This window comes from Panthera onca, chromosome A2 (genome assembly GCF_046562875.1).
Source record: "Panthera onca isolate mPanOnc1 chromosome A2, mPanOnc1 haplotype 2, whole genome shotgun sequence".
NCBI lineage: Eukaryota > Metazoa > Chordata > Mammalia > Carnivora > Felidae > Panthera > Panthera onca.
Window position 1 is genome coordinate 116059436 of NC_138340.1, and position 23446 is coordinate 116082881.

Below are 23446 nucleotides of genomic sequence, written 5' to 3' on the forward strand. Positions count from 1 at the left end.
CTGTTTGCTATTTCCTACTTGTGCTGAGCCAGCCCAGTGGAACATTGGGGACACTTGGTAGGGACATTTTGATAGGAGGAAGGAACTACAGAGCCTTTACCCCAACAGAAAACCTAAACTAACTGATTATACAGAAAGGATTTTAGCAAACCTGTACACGTAACATGCCGTAAGAAAGAGAGATCTTTTATACTTCTAGCATAAGAACACACTCACTGGTACCCAGTGAAATAAGAATTCCAACACAGAAAGCATTTTTGCTTTCGTAGAACTAACAGCTAAAAAGCACACAACATATAATAACTTGATCTTTAAGTGGGTAGTCATGGAAGCTCCAAGATTATATTCACTAGGTTAGCCTGAGGATTCATCTATAAAAATATTTTTCTAAAAATTCTTTAAAGAGAACTCTAGAAACAGACTACATCAGGGCTAGCAGAAGACAGTGATACAAGGACTAACAAGTGTAAGACAAGGAACTGATTTTCATATGTAGCTTCAGGTAAGGGATCTCTCTCTCTGTTGATTCCTATAGCCAATACTAGCTGGAAAGGGAGCTGCTTCAGAAAGCTCAGCTGGCTTGAGTAACACCCTAGAGAAATGTTCCCAAACAGACAAAAACCCCTTTGTGGCTGTGGGACTGAAACTGATGCATGTAGAAAGCTGTGAGCACACAAAAGGCCTGGTGGACATGTGGAGCCTGCTGAGACAAAGAGGGCTGGAAGTGGTGGGTTCTTCCAAATGCTGTTGACCTACCAATATGTATGTTGGGGAAGGGGCCGGGGTGGAATGCTGGCTTTGGACTTGCTCCAGAGGAGCCTGACTCAGAGGCCTGAGAGAGGGGTCTACTTGGGGGAGGAGTGCTAGGATTACTGAAGACAAGAAGGTGCTTCAGGGTCCCAGGAGGGTTAGATGATTGTCTTCTGACCCGTCAATACTTAAAATTAATGAAGAGTTGAGGAACAGAGTCAGTATTTCCAAGATGTATTCTGTCACATTAGCCAAAGCCTCTTCCAGTCTATTGGGCTGGCAATGTCCAGAAAGATCCCATTGTCTGATGGTGGGACCTAGGTCACGCAGAGACCTGCGTGCAGGTCACGCAGGGAAGGTGGCAGAGAAGGTGATTTGCACAATGAAGTCACCACTAAACCACTGCTTAAATCTAGTTCCCACTTTTCTGTTTCTGATCTATAGTCCAGAAACATTTCTTTAAAGGCCAGAAAATCTGTAAATGTGAGCAGCATGTCAACTGTGTCACCAGCCACTTCATCTTTATGGTGCTATAGAGTTGTTGGGAAAGTCACCATGTTAAATCTAGGAATCTGCTCCAGCAGCTGTTCTTCAATATACTTTTCTAGTAAAGACATACATTTGTTAAAAATAGGCACTTAAGTGAGTTTATTTTCTTCCATGTCTTCAAACTCCTGATAGTACTTGTCCATAGACTTCCTCTGTAATAACTGGAACTCATCATCCATGATAAAGTCCTGTAAATATCCGATCACAGCATCAAATTCTGCATTGGAGGTGGAAGAGAAGGACAGCGCAAAGCTCTCTTCCTCTACATCCATCCCTGTCGCTGCAATCACCTGCGGGACCCTACCCTGGGTGCAGCTGGGCCCAGCCAAGAGCCCAATATGCATCTGTGAGGCCTCCATTACCCACACTGGGGTTGCTCCCAACCAAGCCTCACTGCTGGCTTGTGCCACATACCTACTGTCCTGCCCTGGGCTCCTCTAAGGCTATTGTATAGGACATCCCCTTAGACTCACACGTGTACTACCCAATTTGGCAGGTGGGTGGGTAGACAACAGGCCTTTGGAGCATCCATTGATCACTGGGAGACAGAAGCTAATGCTTTTTCCCTTCTCCCAGGTGCATGGTTCTGAGATGTATTCATGGTGCCCCTTACAAGTTCCCCTGAGGACAAAGCATCAGTTGATTGAGTTACACTTTTCTTTTGTTGACTCTACCTCCTTTCCTATTTCAATGTCTATTCCTTACTTCTGCTCTCTGGGACACAGAAACCTTTGTCTCATACTTTACCATCAGGATCCTCAGGCAGAGATACAGAGGGTTTAGGAAATTACTGGGAAAAAGCGACAAACAAGGGAAAAGTGGAAAGAGCAATTAGAGATGATTCAATTCTTCAGGGAGAGGTGATAGAGGATAATGAGTTCCAGTTATTACAGAGGAATTTCATGAGAGTGGGAAGCATGGTTGGATATTGTGGTTGTTTTGGGGGTAGAGCCAACAGGATTTGTAAATGGATTGGATGTGGGGTATAAGAGAGCAGAGTCAAGGGAGACAGAACCCAAGTGTCTGGATGAGCCATTACAGCATGGAGTTACTGATGCCATTGTCATGGGCTAGTTTGGAGAATTTGATTCAGTACAGTTAGCTTCATGAAACTCATCGAGCATTCAAGTGGAAATTTCTTATGTTACAGACATTGAAATGGAGACCAAGAAATGTGAAAAAAAATCACCTAGTTTAAGGTCATATCATTAAGAAACCAAAATAGAAGAAAAGAAGGCAAAACAAAAACCCTTATCTACATCAATATATATCCTAAATGCTTCACCTCCTCTTTCACCTGAACTTCATCTGTTCCCAGAAATTTTCCCAAAAAAGTCTTCTGAAGCAAACATGTGCTCTGGATTTGATGTGGTCTTAGGGACATAGTGGTAGGTAAAATGAAGGCTGAATAGTTTAAGGCTATCATTTTATGTCTTCTTGAACATCCTTTGATTATGTTACCTATCCCTCAGAATAGCTGAGCGACGGTGGTTCAGGATCTTTGTTATCACCTGAGGGGGAAGAAGGGAGGCTCAGAAATGCTGAATAATTTGACTGAAATTGCATAATTAAGTCAAGTTGCTGCCTAAATGAAGATTTGTGCCATCAAGCTCCCCTGTGCTATCTCTGCCTAGATGAATGTTCCAGCAGAGCCAAAGCCATTACCTGGGCAGTTCTTCTCAACTTGGCTTAGGAGTCTTGGAGCCTGGATCTCTTCACACTGCCTCTTTGATAGACTATCTGAGACCAAGTATGAGCCACCATGAGGCCCCAGGACTCTGGGCTCCCTTACTGAGAGGGTGGTGTCCACTGACATTTCTAAACTGTGTTTCTGTGTAACATCTTGCAAAAACTTGCAACTGATGGAACAAAAGACCCTTTCATTACCTTGGCAGTAACTGAGTAAGTGAGTCACTCACTGGCCCAAGGCCAAGTTCAGGTGTCAGGTACCTGAAAGCTGTGAAGAGAAGATAATGCATTTTCCTCTCCAGGGAGAAGAGAAAACATGTTTCCTTCTTTCATCTGTATCAAGATTATCAATTTAGCAGTTATCTGAACTTATAAAACTGAACTTAAACTTCAAGGAACATTTATTGTCTTTTTAATTTTTAGTACAATAATGTATTTTTAATTTTGTTTTGTGAAGTGTTAACTGTCTTTGTTCAGTACCTTGCACATAGGAGTTTCTGTCCTATATGCATTATAAAATGCTTATATGATATGAAACACCTAGCATAGATTTGGTGTTGACATATGGTCAACAGATGTAAGAATGAATTCTTTTACTAGCTGTTGAGAACTGAGTCCTTGAGACCATCCTGGAAAATCTTAAGAATGTGATTTGGCTTTACAGATAGTGATAAAATCCTAAGGACAAGGAATGGAAGGAACCATATGAAGTATAGAGAATGGAAGGGGCAAAAAGAGTATTTTAAAATTTTCTTTATTCAAAGCATTATGAACTAAAGAGCACCTTGATAATACCCAAAGATAATACACCTTGATAATAACACAAAGAGCAAACACAGGCTTTTTATGTTCAGTGAGGATGAACAGCCTGGTGCATAAAGACTTGAGTGTTCAAAAACCACCATAATTATTGTGTCTTTGCTTGTCACTAAGTGGGACTCTGACCTTGTTCCAACACCAGTACCTTTCCATGAGGTGGGGTTTGGTTTTGCTTTATTAGTAAAATAAGGTGATCAGTATCAATTGTTGGTAGAACTTGTGAAGAGGTGGATAGACACGTGGATACTTTTGTAAATGTCTTAGAACAATACATAATTCATATATGGATGATTATGATGGTTTGAAAGATGGTCTCCTTGCTTCTAATCTGGGTGTAGTGACCAATCAGAATGGCTAAAATTAACAACTCAGGAAACAACAAATGTTGGCCAGAATGTGGAGAAATGGGAATGCTCTTACACTGTTGGTGGGCATAAAAACTGGTGCAGTAACTCTGGAAAACAGTGTGTAGGTTCCTCAAAAAATTAAAAATAGAATTACCCTATGACCCAGGAATAGCACTGCTAGGAATTTATCCTAAGGATACAGGAGTGCTGATTCATAGGCACAGATGTACCCCAATGTTTATAGCAGCACTTTCAACAATAGCCAAATTATGGAAAGAGCCTAATATCCATCACCTGATGAATGGATAAAGTAGATGTGGTATGTATGTGTGTGTGTGTGTGTGTGTGTGTATGTGTATACAAATGTACACACACGCACACAATGGAATACTACTTGGCAACGAAAAAGAATGAAATCTTGCCATTTGCAACAACGTGGATGAAACGGGAGGGTATTATGCTAAGTGAGATAAATCAGTCAGAGAAAGACATATCATGTTTTCACTCCTATGTGGAATTTAGAAACTGAACAGAAGACCTTGGAGGAAGGGAAAGAAAAAAATAGTTACAAATAGAAAGGAAGGCAAACCATGAGAGACTCTTAAATACAGAAAAACTGAGGGTTGATGAGGGTGTGAGTGTGGGGAATATCGGTGATTGGCATTGAGGAGGGCACTTGTGGGGATGAACACTGGGTGTTGAATCTAAGTGATGAATCGTGGGAATCTATTCCCAAAGCCAAGAGCACACTGCATACCTCGTATGTTAGCTAACTTGACAATTATCTATATCTATATCTATATCTATATCTATATCTATATCTATATCTACATCTGGGTGTAGTGAGAAGCAAAGTTTTGTCTGTCTGTGGACTGAGCACAGGATCAGCTTCTCTTTAGTTTCACAATGGCCACTCTGCTGGGTCCACAGAGAACTTTTCACCAGTTCAGGGAATTCTCAGAGAATTGAAGCAAAACAGAAAATAAAGGTAAATAAAGCTAAAAGTAGAAGAGGGGAATTCAGCATGGAATACAAATGTAAAAAAGGAGTTGTTATTACCCTCAGAGCTGATGTTCAAGTTGTCCAACCTATTTCTTTGTCAGAGTTTTGGGATTTCCTGGTAGGTTTGAGAGCTCAGAGGAGAAGTGAGTATGGAGAACCAGAGATCCAGGCTGCATCTTATATATGAACCAGCCACCCAGCCTGCTCTCACCTCAGCAGACCTAGTCCCTAACCAGCAAGGATAGAGCTCTTTTATCTGCCACACCAGAGGGCTTCAAATCTCTGAGACAGATTCATGTTATGAATCCTACAAAAAGAAGATCATAGCTATTAGAATAGATACAAATAAAATAGGATGTCTAGTTCTATGTACGTGTCAGGCCATGTAACGTTTGGGACATACTTGTACTAAAAATTATTTATTTAAATTTCAAATTTAACTGGGCATTTTGTTTTTTATTTGGTATATCTGACAACTCTGCATCTGACTGACCCATTACAAATGATGGTAAGGGAGTTTGGCTCCCTTGTACCTGCCACTATGTCCAGTCTGGTCCAGCCAGCATGTCTACATACTTAAGCTCCCAGGTCTTCAGCTCCAGTTCCATCACTTTATTGGGGTGGGCCACCCAGGTGCACCTGAGCTCCTTAGCCCCAGAAACTTCACCAACAGCCACCTTTATGGTCTGGGTGCCTCTTGGCCATGCCTGTTCTCAGCCTAGAGGTGTCCAGTTAGCACTGAGATCTGTGAGGTCACCATCAATCAGAATCTGCTTGGCTCTGCTGCAGGTGGACATAGGCCCCTCTATCCAGCAGATGTACCAGGAGGAGCACAAGCAGAACAAGACCCTCAACAACAAGTTTGTCTCCTTCATTGATGAGGTGTGGTTTCTGGAGCAGCAGAACAAGCTGCTGGAGACCAAGCAGGCCCTGCTGTAGGAGCAGAAGTCAGCCTAGAGCAGCCATCTCCATGATACCTTTGAGGCCCACATTGCTGGCCTGTGGAGGCAGCTTGAGTTGCTGCAGCTGGACGGGGGCCACCTGGAGGCAGATCTTTGAAACATGCAGGATGTTGTGGAAGACTTTAAGACAAGTAGGAGGTTGAAATTAACTGTTGAATGGCTATTGAGAATGAGTTCATGCTGCTGAAAAGGATGTGAACTCCTTCCGCATGAACAAGGTGGAGGTGGAGGCCAAGGTGGATGCCTTGAATGGTGAGATCAACTTCTTCAAGACCTTGTCTGAGCCAGAGTAGGCACTCCCAGATCTTGGACACATCTGTGGTGCTGTCCATGGACCTGGATGGCATCATAACGGAGATAAAGGCCAAGTATGCACCCAGGCTGAGGCTGAGGCCTGGTACCAGACCGAGTTTGAGACCCTCCAGGCCCAGGCCAGGAAGCACGAGGATGACCTCTGGAAAACCCCAATGGAGACTCTGGAGATGAACTGTGAGATTCAGAGGCTGCAGACTGATATCAACAATATAAAGAACCAATGTGCTGTGTTGGAGGCTGCCGTTGCTAAGGAGGAAGAATGGGGGTGGGGGGGAGGCGCTGGCACTCAAGGATGCACATGCCAAGCAGGAGGAGCTAGAGGCTGCCCTGCAGCAAGCCAAGCAGGATGTGGCACTGCAGCTGTGTGAGTACCAGGAGCTCATGAACGTCAAGTTGGCCCTGGACATTGAGATCACCACCTACTGCAAGCTGCTGGAGGGCAAGGAGAGCCACTTGGCCAGAGATGGTGTGTGAGGTGTGAACATCTCTGTGGTGAACTCCACTGGCAGAGGTGGCAGTGGGCTGGTCATGTTGGCCTTTGGGGGAGCCATGCAGGGCAATGCCCTGAGCTTTTCCCGCGGTGGAGGGCCTGGGACCATCAAGTCCTATTCCATCAAGTCCTCAGCTGCCATTCACAGGAGCTATAGGAAAATGAGCCCTGGTGTGTGGAGACCCTACCCCTGCCCCCCCATGGTCATAGGAGGGCTCCCATCCCTGGGCCCAAGACTGCCAGGGAGTCTGAAAAATGATGTCAGAATAGTTTCCAATAAAGCAGCCTTTCTGGAAAACAAAACAAAACACCCCCCAAAACAAAAACAAAAACCAAAACCAAATGATGGTAATAAACTTTACCTGCTTAGGAATAATAAAATCAAATGTCTAGAGATGTTATATATTGGTGGGAATGCCACTAAGTATTATGTGTCTGTGGGAAAAATCAAGTACTGGTTCACCTTTTTATCAGTGAATGGATAGTAAACATTATTAAAAATAATACAAACTCCTTTAAAAAATATATTTCAATAGAGGCATCTGGGTGGCTCAGTTGGTTGCATGTCTGACTTCAGCTGAGGTCATGATCTTGCAGTTCATGTGTTTGAGTTCTATATCGGACTTGTTGCTGTCCGTGCAGAGCCTGCTTTGGATCCTCTGTCCCCCTCTCTCTCTGCCCCTGCCCCGCTTGCACTCTCTGTCTCTCAAAAAGAAATAAACATTTAAAAATTTAAATATGTATGTATGTATGTATATATATTTTTCAATAATCTTCATTTTATCCTAAATTCTGGTATCCCAGAAATCACTGGTTTGGGATTTTTGCAGCTAAATATGGATTCGAAGTAGCCTGGCTTTCTTTGTAATGAACCCAGCTAGTGTACATTTTCAGGGATGCTGTGTCTGTACAAGGTCCCATCAGTAAGTGAAGTGGGCAGGAAAAGTCTCTGACAGGGGTGGGATTCAAGTCATGCCTTGTGTGATAGGCAGAGCCTGGTAGGGTTTGCACTGGCCAGCCAGACTCTATCCTCCCCTCATTCGTGTTCTTCACTGTCCAAGTCATCCTTTTATTTAGAAGTCTTGCTGGGTATTTTCTCATAGCAGATTAGATGCTTAGTTATAAACTGTTGATAATTTTAATCAATGCTGATAATTTTTCTATTTCCTATCTTGTCACCCTCCTTTCCTCACCACCAGGTAAGGAGGGAAGTATTGCTTTCCATATTTTATAGATGGAGGATTTAAAATACGTTGAATGAACACCCTTGTGGCTGATCTTACTGTGTGTACTCCTCAGATGTTGGTTCTTTCTCAGATAGAATCTACCACTGATCCATTTCTCTTCTTACATTATATTCTTTTCCTGAGTGATCACAAGTCCTCTCATAGTTTCTGTTGATGACTCCCAAATTTCCAGTCATCGAATGCACACTTATTAAGTACCTACTAACAGTTGAGGTGCTGAGGACTTAAATGTGAGTAAGACACAGTCTCCCTCCAGTTGCCAAGGTGCCAACTGCCTATTTGACATCTCTCCTTAGATGTCTAGTGGGCGTGTGAAAGTCACGTTCTCCCAAACAAGTCCATCATCCTCTGCAATTCCTTTTTCTTCATTATCAACTCAGTTATCCAAGACTAGACATAACCCTTGACTTCTCCCTCTATCAAAACTCCACAACCAATTTGGTAATTCCTTCCATTAATCTCCTAGGAGCACAGGATGATGGTTAGAACTTTGGAGCAGATTGCCCAAGTTGGAATTCTGGCTCTGTGTGCTTGCTGTCTGTGTGACCCTGCCTCATTTTCCCCATCTGATAATTTGGAATAATAAAGAAACCTGACAGAAAGAGCTTAGATGAACTTTAAATGACTTAACCCATAAAAAGGCCTTGGAACAGTGTCTGACATATAGGAAACAAAAATATTATCTATTATAATTATTATTATGCACCCTCTCTTTGCCATCACCACTGACTTAGTTTGGAGCACTATCACCTCTTACCTGGATTACTACAATTGCTTCCTATCTGTTTTCCTACTACAGGTCTTTCTGCTTCCTACTCATTTCCCACACTAACACCAGATTTCATTTTTAAAATTAAATCTAACTATTTCACTTCTTAACATCCTTTGGTGACTTCCTAGTAGCTTCAGAATAAAGTCTGAAGTTCTCAGTATGATCTTCAAGGCTCTTTATGACCTGACTTCCATTTTCACTTTCTACTTTGCATGCTCTAAAGTTACTGTTTTGAATCTCCCTCATTCTCATCTCTCCAACCCACCTGGAAACTTTCAACTCTTTCTTCCAGACTGGTTTTAGGCATCATGCTTTCTAAGAGCCTTCTGCAACCCTCCACGTTGGGATTGAGAGTGCTTCTATTATGCTGGTGAAGCTGTACATGCATTAGTAACGTCCAATGCAATGTCTAGTGAATTATCACCTGACATGTCATTGGGAGACCAAATGTAGTATTCCTGGTTCCTGAGATTGCACCATGGGCACCATGTTACTTGCTTTTCCTTTTTAAAGTTTGTTTATTTTGAGAGTGAGATAGAGGGATGGGCAGAGAGAGAGAGAGGAAGAGAGAGAATCCCAAGCAGGCTCTGTGCTTTCAGCACAAAGCCCAATGTGGGGTTTGATCTCATGAACTATGAGATCATGACCTGAGCTGAAGCCAAGAGTCACTTAACCGACTGAGCCACCTAGATACCTCTGCTTTGTCTTTTTTGTAACCATATGTCTGCTTTGTCTTTTTTGTAACCAATATGTCTTTTTAGATCCCCATGGACAGGAAGGGGCCAGAAGAGCTTCAGAAGAGTTTGGGGCACATATACTAGATAATCTTTTTTTAAATTTTTTATTTTTTAAGATTTACATCCAAATTAGTTAGTATATAGTACAACAATGATTTCAGGAGTAGATTCCTTAATGCCCCTTACCCATTTAGCCTATCCCCCCTCCCACAATCTCTCCCAGTAGCCCTCTGTTTGTTCTGCATATTTAAGAGTCTCTTACGTTTTGTCCCCCTCTCCATTTTTATATTATATTTTGCTTCCCTTTCCTTGTGTTCATCTCTTCTGTGTCTTAAAGTACTCATATGAGTGAAGTCATATGATATTTGTCTTTCTGTGACTAATTTTACTTAGCATAATACCCTCTAGTTCCATCCACATAGTTGCAAATAGCAAGATTTCATTTTTTTATTGCTGAGTAATACTCCATTGTGTGTGTATATATATTGACGAGTAATACTCCATTTTGTGTGTGTGTGTATCTATCTATCTATCTACCTACATATCTATCTATCTATCTATCTATCTATCTATCTATCTATCTATCTATACATCTTCTTTACCCATTCATCCATTGATGGACATTTGGGCTCTTTCCATACATTGCCTATTCTTGATAGTGCTGCTATAAACATTCGGGTGCATGTGCCCCTTCAAAACAGCACACCTGTATCCCCTGCATAAATGCCTAGTAGTACAATTGCTAGGTCGTAGGGTAGTTCTATTTTAAATTTTTTGAGGAACCTTCATACTGTTTTCCAGAGTGGCTGCACCAGCTTGCGTTCCTACCAACAATGCAAAAGAGATCCTCTTTCTCCGCATCCTTGCCAACATCTGTTGTTGCCTGAGTTGTTAATGCTAGCCATTCTGACAGGTGTGAGGTGGTATCTCATGGCAGTTTTGGTTTGTATTTCCCTGATGATAAGTGATGTTGAGCATTTTTTTTCATGTGTCGGTTGGCCATTTGGATATCTTCCTTGGAGAACTGTTTATTCATGTCTTTTGCCCATTTCTTCACTGGATTATTTGTTTTTTGGGTATTGAGTTTGATAAGTTCTTTATAGATTTTGGATACTAACTCTTTATCTGATATGTCATTTGCAAATATCTTCTTTCATTCTGTCAGTTGCCTTTTAGTTTTGCTGATTGTTTCCTTCGTTGTGCAGAAGCTTTTTATTTTGATGTGGTCCCAGTAGTTCATTTTTGCTTTTGTTTTCCTTGCCTCCAGAGACATGTTGAGTAAGAAGTTGCTGTGGCCAAGATGAAAGAGGTTTTTGCCTGCTTTCTCCTCAAGGATTTTGATGGCTTCCTGCCGTATATTGAGGTCTTTCATCCATTTTGAGTTTATTTTTGTGTATGGGGTAAGAAAGAGGTCCAGGTTCTTTTTTCTGTGTGTCGCTGTCGAGTTTTCCCAGCACCACTTGCTGAAGAGACTGTCTTTATTCCATTGGATATTCTTTCCTGCTTTGTCAAAGATGAGTTGGCCATATGTTTGTGGGTCCATTTCTGGGTTCTCTATTCTGTTCCATTGATCTGAGTGTCTGTTCTTGTGCCAGTACCATACTGTCTTGATGATTACAGCTGTGTAGTATAGCTTGAAGTCTGGGATTGTGATGCCTCCTGCTTTGGTTTTCTTTTTCAAGATTGCTTTAGCTATTTGGGGTCTTTTCTGGTTCCATACACATTTTAGGATTGTTTGTTCTTGCTCTGTGAAGAATGCTGGTGTTATTTTGATAGGGATTGCATTGAATATGTAGATTGCTTTGGGTAGTATCGACATTTTAACAATATTTGTTCTCACTATCAAGGAGCATGGAATCTTTTCCCATTGTTTTTGTGCCTTCTCCAATTCCTGTCATAAGCTTTCTATAATTTTCAGTGTGTAGATTTTTTCACCTCTTTGGCTAGATTTATTCCTAGGTATATGGTTTTTGGTACAACTGTAAATAGGATCGATTCCTTGATTTCTCTGTCGCTTCATTGTTGGTGTATAGGAATGCAACCAATTTCTGTGCACTGATTTTATATCCTGCAACTTTGCTGAATTCATGAATCAGTTCTAGCAGTTTTTTTGGTGGAATCTTTTGGGTTTTCCATATAGAGTATCATGTCATCTGTGAAGAGTGGAAGTTTGACCTTCTCCGGACCAAATTGGATGCTTTTATTTCTTTGTGTTGTGTGACTGCAGAGGCTAAGACTTCCAATACTATGTTGAATAACAGTGGCAAGAGTGGACATCCCTGTCTTGTTCCTGACCTTAGGGGGAAAGGTCTCAGTTTTTCCCCATTGAGGATAATATTAGCATTGGGTCGTTCATATATGGCTTTTATGATCTCTAGGTATGCTCCTTCTATCCCTACTTTCTTGAGGGTTTTTAGCAAGAAAGGATTATGTATTTTGTCACATGCTTTCTCTGCATCTATTGAGAGGATCATAAAGTTCTTGTCCTTTCTTTTATTGTTGTGATTAATCACATGGTCTTTTATGGATATGGAGCCAGCCTTGCATCCAGGTATAAATCCCACTTGGTCATGGTGAATAATTTTTTTAATGTATTGTTGGATCCGGTTGGCTAATATCTTGTTGAGGACTTTTGCATCCATGTTCATCAGGGAAATTGGTCAATATTCTGCTTTTTGGTGGGGTCTCTGTCTGGTTTTGGAATCAAGGTAATACTGGCTTCATAGAAAGAGTTTGGAAGTTTTCCTTCCATTTATATTTTTTGGAACAGCTTCAAGAGAATAGGTGTTAACTCTTCCTTAAATGTTTGGAAAGATTCCCCTGGAAAGCCATCTGGCCCTGGACTCTTGTTTTTTGGGAGATTTTTGATTACTAATTCGATTTCCTTACTGGTTATGGGGTCTGTTCAAATTTTCTCTTTCTTCCTGTTTCAGTTTTGGTAGTGTATACGTTTCTAGGAATTTGTCCATTTCTTCCAGATTGCCTATTTTATTGGCATATAATAGCTCATAATATTCTCTTATTATTGTTTTTATTTCTGCTGTGTTGGTTGTGATCTCTCCTCTTTCATTCTTGATTTTATTTATTTGGGTCCTTTCCTTTTTCTTCTTGATCAAACTGGCTAGTGGTTTATCAATTTTGTTAATTCTTTCAAAGAACCAGCTTCTGGTTTCATTGATCTGTTCTATTGTTTTTTGTTTGTTTGCTTCAATAGCATTAATTTCTGCTCTAATATTTATCAGTTCCTGTCTTCTGCTGATTTTTGGTTTTATTTCCTTTTATTTTCCAGCTCCTTAAGGTGTAAGGTTATGTTGTGCATTTGAGATCTTTCTTCCTTCTTTAGTAAGGCCTGGATTGCTATATACTTTCCTCTTATGACTGCCTTTGTTGCGTCCCAGAGGTTTTGGGTTGTGGTGTTATCATTTTCATTGGCTTCCATGTACTTTTTAATTTAATCTTTAACTTCTTGGTTAGCCCATTCATTCTTTAGTAGGATGGTCTTTAGTCTTCAAGTATTTGTTACCTTTCCAAATTTTTTCTTGTGGTTGATTTCGAGTTTCATAGCATTGTGTTCTGAAAATATGCATCGTATGATCTCGATCTTTTTGTACTTGCTGAGGGATGATTTGTGTCCCAGTGTGTGGTCTATTCTGGAGAATGTGTACACTGGAGAAGAATGTATATACCATTGCTTTAGGATGAAATGTTTTGAAAATATCTGGTAAGTCTATCTGGTCCAGTGTGTCCTTCAAAGCCATTGTTTCCTTATTGATTTTTTGATTAGATGATCTGTCAATTGCTGTGAGTGGGGTGTTGAAGTCTCCTACTATTATGGTATTACTATCGATGAGTTTCTTTATGTTTGTGATTAGCTGATTTATATATTTGGTTGCCTTCACATTTAGCCTATAAATGTTTACAGTGTTAGGTCCTCTTCGTGGATAGACCCCTTCATTATGATATAATGCCCTTCTTCATCTCTTGATATAGTGTTTATTTTAAAGTCTAGATTGTCTGATTTAAGTGGCTACTCTGGCTTTCTTTGGTTGACCATTAGCATCATAGATGGTTCTCCATCCCTTACTTTCAATCTGAAGGTGTCTTTAGGTCTAAAGTGGGTATCTTGTAAACAGCATATAAATGGATCTTGTTTTATTATCCTTTCTGTTACCCTATGTCTTTTGATTGGAACATTGAGTCCATTGACATTTAGAGTGAGTACTGAAAGATATGAATTTACTGCCATTATGTTGCTTGTAGAGTTGGAATTTCTGGTGGTGTTCTCTAGTCCTTTCTAATATTTGTTGCTTTTGGTATTCATTCATTCATTCATTCATTCATTCATCTTTTCTCCCCTTAGAGAGTCACCCTTAAAATTTCTTGCAGGACTGGGTTAGTGGTCACAAACTCCTTTAATTTTTGTTTGTCTGGGAAACTTTTTAATCTCTCCTTCTATTTTGAATGACAGCCTTGCTGGATAAAGAATTCTGCCTGCATATTTTTCTGATTCAGCACGTTGAATATATCCTGCCATTCCTTTCTGGCCTGCCAAGTTTCTGTGGATGGGTCTGCTGCAAACCTGATCTGTCTTCCATTGTATGTTAGGGACTTTTTTTCCCTTGGTGCTTTCATGATTCTCTCCTTGCCTGAGTGTTTTGTGACTTTGACTATGATATGCCTTGCTGATGGTCGGTTTTTGTTGAATCTAATGGGAGTCTTCTGTGCTTCCTGGATTTTGATGTATGTGTCTCTCCCCAGGTTAGGAAAGTTTTCCGCTATGAGTTGCTGACATAACCCTTCTATCCCTATTTCTCTCTCTTCCTCTTCTGGGACCCCTATGATTCTGATGTTATTCCTTTTTAATGAGTCACTGATTTCTCTAATTCTTAAATTGTGCTCTTTTGCCTTAGTCTCCCTCTTTTTTTCTGCTTCGTTATCCTCCAGAAGTTTGTCCTCTATATCGCTGATTCTCTGTTCTGCCTAATGCATCCTTGCTGCTGCGGCATCCATTTGAGATTGCAGCTCAGTTATAGCATTTTTTATTTCATCCTGACTAGATTTTACTTCTTTTATCTCCACAGAAAAGGATTCTAATGTATTTTCGGCTCCAGCTAGTATTCTTATTATTGTGATTCTAAATTCTGGTTCAGACATCTTACTTGTATCTGTGTTGGTTAGGTCCCTGGCTGTCATTTCTTCCTGCTTTTTCTTTTGGAGTGAATTCCTTCATTTCATCATTTTGAAGGGAGAAAAGGAATTAATGAGGTAAAAAAATAAAAAAAATAAAAATTAAAAAAAAATGTTAAAGTTAAAAAATTAAAAACACACATGCACACAAAATCAAATAAATGATGTTATTTCCTAGGTGTGTTTTGGTCTGGGTGTTGAAAGGGGCTTGATAGATTAGAGAAAAAAGGGGAAAGAAAAGAAAAAGGAAATCATTTAAAATTTGAAAAAATGAGTACACTGAAGCAGAATAAAATGAAATGATGGAAGAAAAATAGAATTTGAAAAATTTACACAAAAGTAAAAAATATAGTTGAGAAAAATTAAAGAAAAATATTTTAATAAAAATTGAAGATAAAAATAAGTTTTCTCTCTTTCTGTATTTAAGAAAAAGAATACCAATGAAAAAGAGATAAAAGAAAAAAAAGAAATTAAATAGATGGACTGGCAAACAGACTGAAATACGACTGAAATTACTTCATTTCCCCTAGAAATCAAACTATGAACTGCTTTATAGTCCATAAACTAAGCAGGTGAAGAGACTCTTGTTCCTGAAGAATGAGGTTGGCCCAGTTGCGCAGGGGTTAGTGTAACGGCTCTGTTCTCCAGTAGATGGTGCTGCTTAGCTTACTGGGGTGGATTGTTGTGGTGCTTGTAGGTGTGTATGTGCATGCACAGGAGCTATGATAATGGCATCACCCAGCTAGCCAGACTGTAGTATCGGAACTCTGTTCTCCCTGATCAGCAATCAAGCACCTGTCCTTTGTTTTTGGCTTCCATCCACTCTCTGCTTTTACACAGTCCATGTCCAAGCCCCATGCAGTGCCTCCCTCCTGAGTTTTATCTCAGATGCGGCTGTTTTTTCTGACCCCTTATTTTTGAGGAACTGTGGATTTGACCTGTTCTGCCCCTCTGTGGGAAAGTCTTATTGAGCAATGGCCAGGTATGGCCACACCCAGGAACGTTTGCAGGACCGTGCTGCTGCCAATGCCCAGAGTCTGTGGCCGGGTGCCAGCCTGCGTGCCCCAGAAAAATTTCACGCGATCATGTAGCAGCAGTGTTTCTGGGATTGTGGCCTATCACAACACACATCTGGCACCAGGCTTCATCCCCAGCGACTTTGTTCCAGCACCAGCAAATATGATTGTTCTCCCAGATCCACTGGGTCGCTGCCTGTAGCGGGAGATGGGGGTGACACACCACCTCTACCAGGTGTCCTCCCAGCAGGGGAACCGCCTCTCTTGTGTGGACCAAAGACCCCTGGACTTCACTCTGCTCCTGGGATTCACTCTTCCCACCAGAACACCACCAGGTATTGAGCTATGGTGTTTCAGACTCTGCGCTCCCCCTGTTTATAGAGTCTTAATGGAATTTAAACCCTCTCCTTTCTCCTTTCTCCCTTTTTAGTTCAGTCCCTGCAGCTGTTTCCACTTTCTGCTTTCTCTCCAGCTGCATTTGGGTTGGGGGGTGTTTTTCCCATATTCTCCCCCCATTTCCATTCTCTCTTCACACACAAAAATGGCTCCCTGCCCTCCACAGCTTCTCTCTCCCCCAGTTCACCTCTCTGCACGAGGTACCTGCTGAGTTGTGTGGTTCAGGTTGTGCATATTGTTGTGTTAATCCTCCAATCAGTTTTCTAGGTGTGCAGTATGGTTTAGTGTTGGTCTGGCTGTATTTCATGGATGTGAGACACAAAAAAACTTCCATGCTGTTCTGCCATCTTGGCTCCTCTAGATAGTCTTAATGAAGGCAAGGATAACCTATTGAGCACTCAAATGCTAAAGATGGTGCATTGTGTACACTCTCATGTTTCATGGCAGCAAGTAGGTACTGTTGCTATATACATTTTACAGTAGAGGGAACTGAGGCCTAAAATCACACTGTTCATGGTTGGCAAAGTGGGAGTTTGGACTCAAAACCTGCCTGCAGGAAAGCCTGTGCTTTTGATTTGAGCTTTGTTTAAGATTCTTTCCCTGTCTCCCTTTCAGTGGCACTCCCAGGCTGTTTGGATTATTTCCTTAGCACCAGTCTAAGAGAGCACTAGGATGCTTTGAGAGACCCCCGACAATTGTATCTAGGGCCCAGTGGGCTGCTGGTTGGGAATGGGTGCACGATGGAAATGCTCACAAAACTCAGTAAACATGTGTCCCTGTGTTGTTAAGTTATCTGTGTAAGGAAAGTGTTTAACACTTATTGTTAAAGCTATGTAGTGGTGGAGGTGAGGTTGGGAGGTTGACATTAGCTAAAATGTGAACTGAAGAAAGTATACATCAGTTGTGATAAGAATGGTGTTACTCTGAAGCTTTGAATGTGTAATCTATTTTCATATTTCTCTCTCAGCCCCTTCCTTTTTCCTTCCCATATTCAAGCAATGGGCTAGTGCTGTGCTTATTGAATCAGGGGAAGCAGGTGGTAGGGCAGAAGACAGAAATCCTGACTTTTGCCTTTAAAAGCCTAAGCCCAAAGAGAGGAGAAGATTCAGGGCATGGATAATGTGTCTTGATCAGAAACAGGAAGGAGAAGGATTTCCTCCCTTTTGAAGACTGTAATTCCTGTTTAGAGTGGATGAGAGCAGAGGAGTCTGTGAATCCTGAAGAAGGAACCTGGCCCTCTCTTCCTGGAAGTGTGCTGAGAAGGCAATGCCTCTGTGGTTTATCCAAGGAGGCCTATAAAAAGATCCAAGGTCTGAGGAACAGCCTTGAAGAAGCAGCAAGGAGGCTCACTCAGATCTGAAGAGGCCATGTTATGAAGTATGACTTGATGACCAGAAGGTCCTCTAGTGCCTTGGTGACCCAGAAATAGCCTTCTCTGTAGACACAGATATGAAGGATGCCAAAACAGACTGAAATTAAGTTTCCTGCCAGCCCTGGAATGAGTGCTCAAATAGAAATTAAGCAAACATTCAGATCATGTCAGCAGTTCTGGCAGGCAATCTCTACCTTGTGCCTAGCTGGAAGAACCCCAGATATCCTTTCTGCCAGCTGCTCATCCATTCCAGGTGGACTGCTTTTTGAGGTGTCTTACTCCAGTAGAGTACTGATAGCCTGCAGAGGTAGAGGCTTCTTGGCATTAGGCTCAGAAGCTGCTGATCAGCCTTGATGCTGTTCGGGTCTTCGAATAAACAATTGAGGCTATAGGACCAAGACATATGTATTTCTTGTACCCCCAATAGTCTTGGGAAGTGACACACAAAGGACAGGAGTCAATAAGAAGTAGTAAATGAAGGAGGAAGTAGGAGGTGAGTTTGGAAAAGAGGGAAAAGAACTGGAGAGCAAAGAGGGCAGGAAAGCAAAGTTGTTTTGGGACTTGAAATCAGTTTGGGCTTCCAAAAGCTTGTTGGTGGCTCTGGTGCTCTAAGCTGTCCCTGTCAGTGAGTATTATCTAAGTAGGGATGATCACCCTGCATCTCTCTGCAAAGACTCAGAGCAGGGGCGGGAAATGAAATTTAAGAAAATGTTTGGCCCAACAGGCTGTCAACTCAAGTTCATTCTGCTGAAACATTTCCTTCAGAAGGAATGAAAATGGGAAGGCAAACATCTGTAGCTTTCTCTTAAAAGGAGCATCTTTAAACAGATGTGCTGAAAAAACTTGAGGATTCCACCCTGTCTCAGGATCAAGTGGATTGAAGAATCTTCAAGGTGGATGAAACTTTGAATGTCATCTGTCTTTCCCTCACTTAATAGTAAACTGAGGCTCATGGAGAAGTGGTTTGTTTTGGCACTTGCAGCTTGTTAGGGGCAGCTTGTTAGGGGCAGTGTCTGATGATTCAACTGAAGGGACTTTCATGAGGTCATTTTTATAGAGGTGTGGGTAAACTTAAGGAAACCCACATGGCAGGCACCTAGAAACTAGTGACAGCAGGAAGCTATTGTCTCCCTGAGGCCTTAAATCCTCTGAGAGCCACAGTCTGGGGGAGATGTTACCTGACACCTGTCGTAGAGGGACACAGCCACTGCCCCAAATGTGGCACCAATGCAGGAAGGAAAGGAGGGAGAAATTCCCCAATTTCTTGCTTTCCTTATTCCCATCTCCTGTCAGTGCCTCCCATTGGGCAAACCCAACTGGATGCCTGGGTAAAATAATCCAGAGAGTCCAGCCTCTCAGAACTTGGAGTAGGGCAGAGAATAAATCTGGGGTGGGAGCAAATGGAGAATAATCACAAGCCCAGATCTCCTGATTTCCCATTGAATATTCTTCCCAACATATTTTTCCCTTAGACTCTGGAAATTTGGTAAAGTGGGTTGAGTGTAATGTTCTCCCCTAAAGGGGAGGAAGCACTGAACCCTCTCTCTTAAGAGTAGAGATTTTCTAGTCTTCCTTTCTGCATTGTGGATTCTTTTCCACTCACCAATGGATGAATGCATAGTTAACTGCTAAGGATTTTAAATCCACATATTAAAATTCCATTTTCTCTGAGTACTCTGAGTAGTTTCTGGGAGCTAAAGTATATTAGCATCATTCTCAGTTTTGCTTTTTTTCATCACTAACATGTGGTCAAAGAATTACTTAGACATTCTTCAGGGGTATCTAGATGTAGGGTTTGAACTTCTCCATGTGATAGAAACTCGAGAACTGTATGGGACAGAACCTCTGGGCTCTTGTCTTCCTGCTTATGGAAATTTGTTCACAGTTCCTGAGCTTCATACCAGAATAAGCCATACAAAGACAGTACAGTGATGCCTGGCTGGGTTAATAGTCAGAGCATGAAACTCTTGATATCAAGGTTGTAAATTTGAGCCCCATGTTGGGTGTAGAGATTACTTAAAAATAAAATCTTAAAAAAAATAAAGACAGAACAGAAGTTAGAGGTAAATTGGGGTTAAGGGAAGAGTCCTTATTATTTTTTAAATTTATTTTTCTTTAAAAAAATTTACCTAGATTTTTAGTGAAAAGACAATCCATTGACTAATAATTGTGCTTTGATTTATTCATTTTAATTGCTATATTATATTCTAGCATATGAATTAAGTAGTTTATGTCTATATCTACTCACTGATAGACAAATTAGGTGGTTGTTAGTTTTTCACAGTTGTAAGTAAAGTTGCAGTGAACATCCTTATGCATGGCTCCTTGTGCAGTATGGGGTGCTCAAGAGATGGTGAGGATGAATGGGCAATGAGGAGCATTTTTCAGTAGAGTGTGCAGCTAGCAATGCATACTTTTCCTTACAGATTCAGCAACATTTATTGAGCATGCTTAATGAATGTACACCTTTTTGAAGGGGATATCATCACAAAATAAATGGAATTCAGCATAAGTTTAGATTATGACTGCTATAATGTACATATAACTGTGAGAGTATGAAAGAGAATGACTAACTCTGTTGGGGAAAATCTGGGAAGACCTCCAAAGGCAGCGACTGCCTGGCCTGGGCTAGGGGAGACTGTGCTAAAGAGAAGGTAGAGCAGATGGTGTGCAGGCAGAGGCAACAGCGTGGATAGTCATGTACCATGAAAATGCAACATACACGCAGAGAACTAAGCTGAAGGAATAGAAACTGAATGGAAATAACCTTAGTAATGCTGTGAATTTTGCAGCTAATCAGTCTTTTTGATGGCCTAAGCTGCCACCTGCTAAAAGTCACTTATCAAAGCAGTGCCAGCTTCTTCTTAGACCCGTTTATACCCTTACATTTGTTTTTAAAAAGTTTCTTATGTAGGTCTAATTTGTTACCTTCTGTATTTATATATCCTCATTGTGTTTCCATCATTACTTTTTGGGATAAGATGGGTTAGTAATAGCAACAATAATTAGATACTTAAATAATAGAGAATAAGACCTTCACCCTTTGCATTTGCCCTGAATTGGACTAGTTTTTACCTTTTGTTCCTTTGCAGTTGTTGTCATAGTAGGTAATGTTCTAGCAATAATTGTAGTTGGTCGTTTTCATTATACCTATCAAATGAGGCTCTTAAGTCTCAATGCCGTCCAGCCTTCTCTATGTTATTCTTGCTTTTCTACAACTGTACTACTCAAGTGAATTTGTGAGTAGTTCTCTTCAGTCCTATAGAGTGAATTTCATGTAGAGTTAAATGACAAATATTAAAAGCTGATTGGTTTAGAATTGATTTGCCAATAAACACATATTTAAAGAGTAGGTAAAGATTTAGGTTTATGGTTTATGAAACTTGGTTTGGCTTTACCTGAAAACCTAGCTTGACAGAAACTGTTCCTACCTCCCAGTATTTCTTACTCTCTGCTGTCTTTTAGTATTACAACTCCCTCTATGGGTTTTATCAGTGCTCATGGGTGCCCCAGGAGAGGTGGTGTAATTGAGTGGAAGTGATTTGTACAACTTTTGGGACATGTTCTTAAAATCAATCTACTCCCCCTCTTTCTTTTGCCTCTTGAGAAGTGGTGGCAACTGGAACAGACACTTTGACACACAGATGTAAGCCTGTGTGTAGGATGGCTGAACTGCTCTACCACCTTGGATACCAGAGAGAGCTCATGGAGCAGAGCTGCCCAATGATGTGGACTGTCTACCTACTTCTGGTCTCTTAGAGAAATAAAGTTCTGTCTTATTTAACCCGCTGAATTTTTAGGTTTTTTTGGTTACAGTAGCTTAACCTAGAGCCTAACTAAAATACCTAGTTGAAAAAGAAAAAAAAAACTGGGTGGATCAAATATATCTTTTTAAGAATATAGATTAATGTGGCAGGATGGCAGTTCAGCAGATTTTATATTTTAGGGACTTCTAGCAATTTTATTTTTCAATTTGAATACCTTTTGGTGAAATATATTTTCCTTTCCCCACAATTCCCACCAAGCCCTATTTTCTTATATCTACTAGATTCACACATTTATATTATCCTCCAGGTTCCTGTTGACATTTGAGTTTGTTACTCCTGGAAACAATCTATTTTCTTTTCATGTTGAAAACTCCTATAACATCCTGTGATAATAAGCAGGGTTTCTTTAATGTTCTACAGGCTGGACATGATAATGTACATCTGATCACATCACTTACTGACATTCACTGAGGCCTGAAAATAACTCTTAGGAGTGCCATTCTGCTGGGACCATCTTGATATTGTATAAACAGGCTAGATCTAACTTACTTGTGTTCCTGGGGGAACCAGACAAGAAAACAAATTTAGTGGGATTCATCAAGGGGGATAACGATAAAACATGCCACATCCCAGGAAGCAGCAGAGCCTTGGGATTCCTCTTCACTTGACACGACATTTAATGGGATAGTGGTTAATGAAGCTAGAGAACTCAGATATTTCAGTCCCTTAAACCAACATCAAGTGAAACAAAAATGTCAGTTTTATAACTAAAAAAGAGGTGAATTTTTCTTCAAAGCTTGCATTCATTTTGCTTCTTACCACACAGCATTTTAGGAAGGACTGTGGATGTGAGGAAAAACTTATGTAGAAGAGACCTTTGGGAACCTTGGGCAGAGAGTGGCTTTCAAGGTCCAGGAAGTCCTGTGGTTTTATTATGGAAAATTACATGGGTGGAGATATTGCTGAGAGTCTCAGATAGCTGATTTAGAATTGGGATTAGAAACCATGAAGTATGGGAATTAAAAATCAAAATGAGAATGAGTTGACACAGGACATAAAATCACATAAAATTCTAAAGTAGAGTTCAACAAAACAATTGAGGCCTCAAAGTCTCTGTGGAAATCCAACTAAGAAAGTGGCAATCTGCATCAAAATGCCGAAGCAGCAAAGCAGAACTGTAGGGGATGTCTGCCTTGTTTTATAGAGGCTGATTAGCTAGAGAAGACTAGCCAAGACTGGAATGGATGAGGAATGTAGTGAAAGTTTAAAATGGTCTGGAACAGTGTTTCGCAAAATTTGTCCCAGAATCACAAGGGATGTTTGTTCAAAATGCAGATCTTTGGGCCACAATGTCAAATGAATGAATTAAAATATCCTAAGCCTAATAGGATATTTTATTTTTTAATATTTAAAAAGAGTTTTTATTGACTTCCCTGGTATTGAGAGTCAGTAACACGTAGTTGAGAGAAGTTTGACCAGAGAGCACCAATTGGCTCTGATGCCCTAGGGTATTGTCAACATAAAGGTCTTCTAATATGTTCCAGGCACTGTGCTAGGTATTGGGGATACAGTGATGAACATGAACATTATAGTGAGAAGACCAGAGATATAACCAAAGAATTCATTACAATATGGTAAGGGTCTCTATGGTAGAGATAGGCAGAAGAGGCTATGGGGCTCTGCATAGGGATGAAGGGAAAGTTTCATAGAGCAGGTAACATTTGAGCAGGTTATGAAAAGATAAGCAGCCAAATCAAGAAGAGCCATTCTCAGTATGTACTTGGTGGAGGACGAAGAGGTAAGGTGTATATCTGAAAGGGAGCAGCTGGGGACAGTGAGCCCAGGAGAGCCAGATCTTGAAAATCGTTTCAACAATAACATGTGGAAGAACGGATGTGCTTTTATTGTCTCAGGCTAATTTGAAGAGTCGTGCCTAGGTCAATCATTTGTCAGACCTCTGGTAGCAAAGGTTCTTTGTGGCCATGCTTGCTTTTTCCTTGGGATGGGATATAATGGTTCCTTGGGATGG

General features: G+C 40.9%; 2 pseudogenes; one reads left to right on the forward strand and one right to left on the reverse strand.

Moving 5' to 3' along the window:
• Positions 1-1067: 1067 nt before the first annotated feature.
• Positions 1068-1571, reverse strand: LOC132676731 (ADP-ribosylation factor-like protein 2-binding protein pseudogene; annotated as a pseudogene).
• A 4149-nt stretch (positions 1572-5720) lies between these two features.
• Positions 5721-17638, forward strand: LOC132676742 (keratin, type II cytoskeletal 7 pseudogene; annotated as a pseudogene).
• The last annotated feature ends 5808 nt before the right edge of the window (positions 17639-23446 follow it).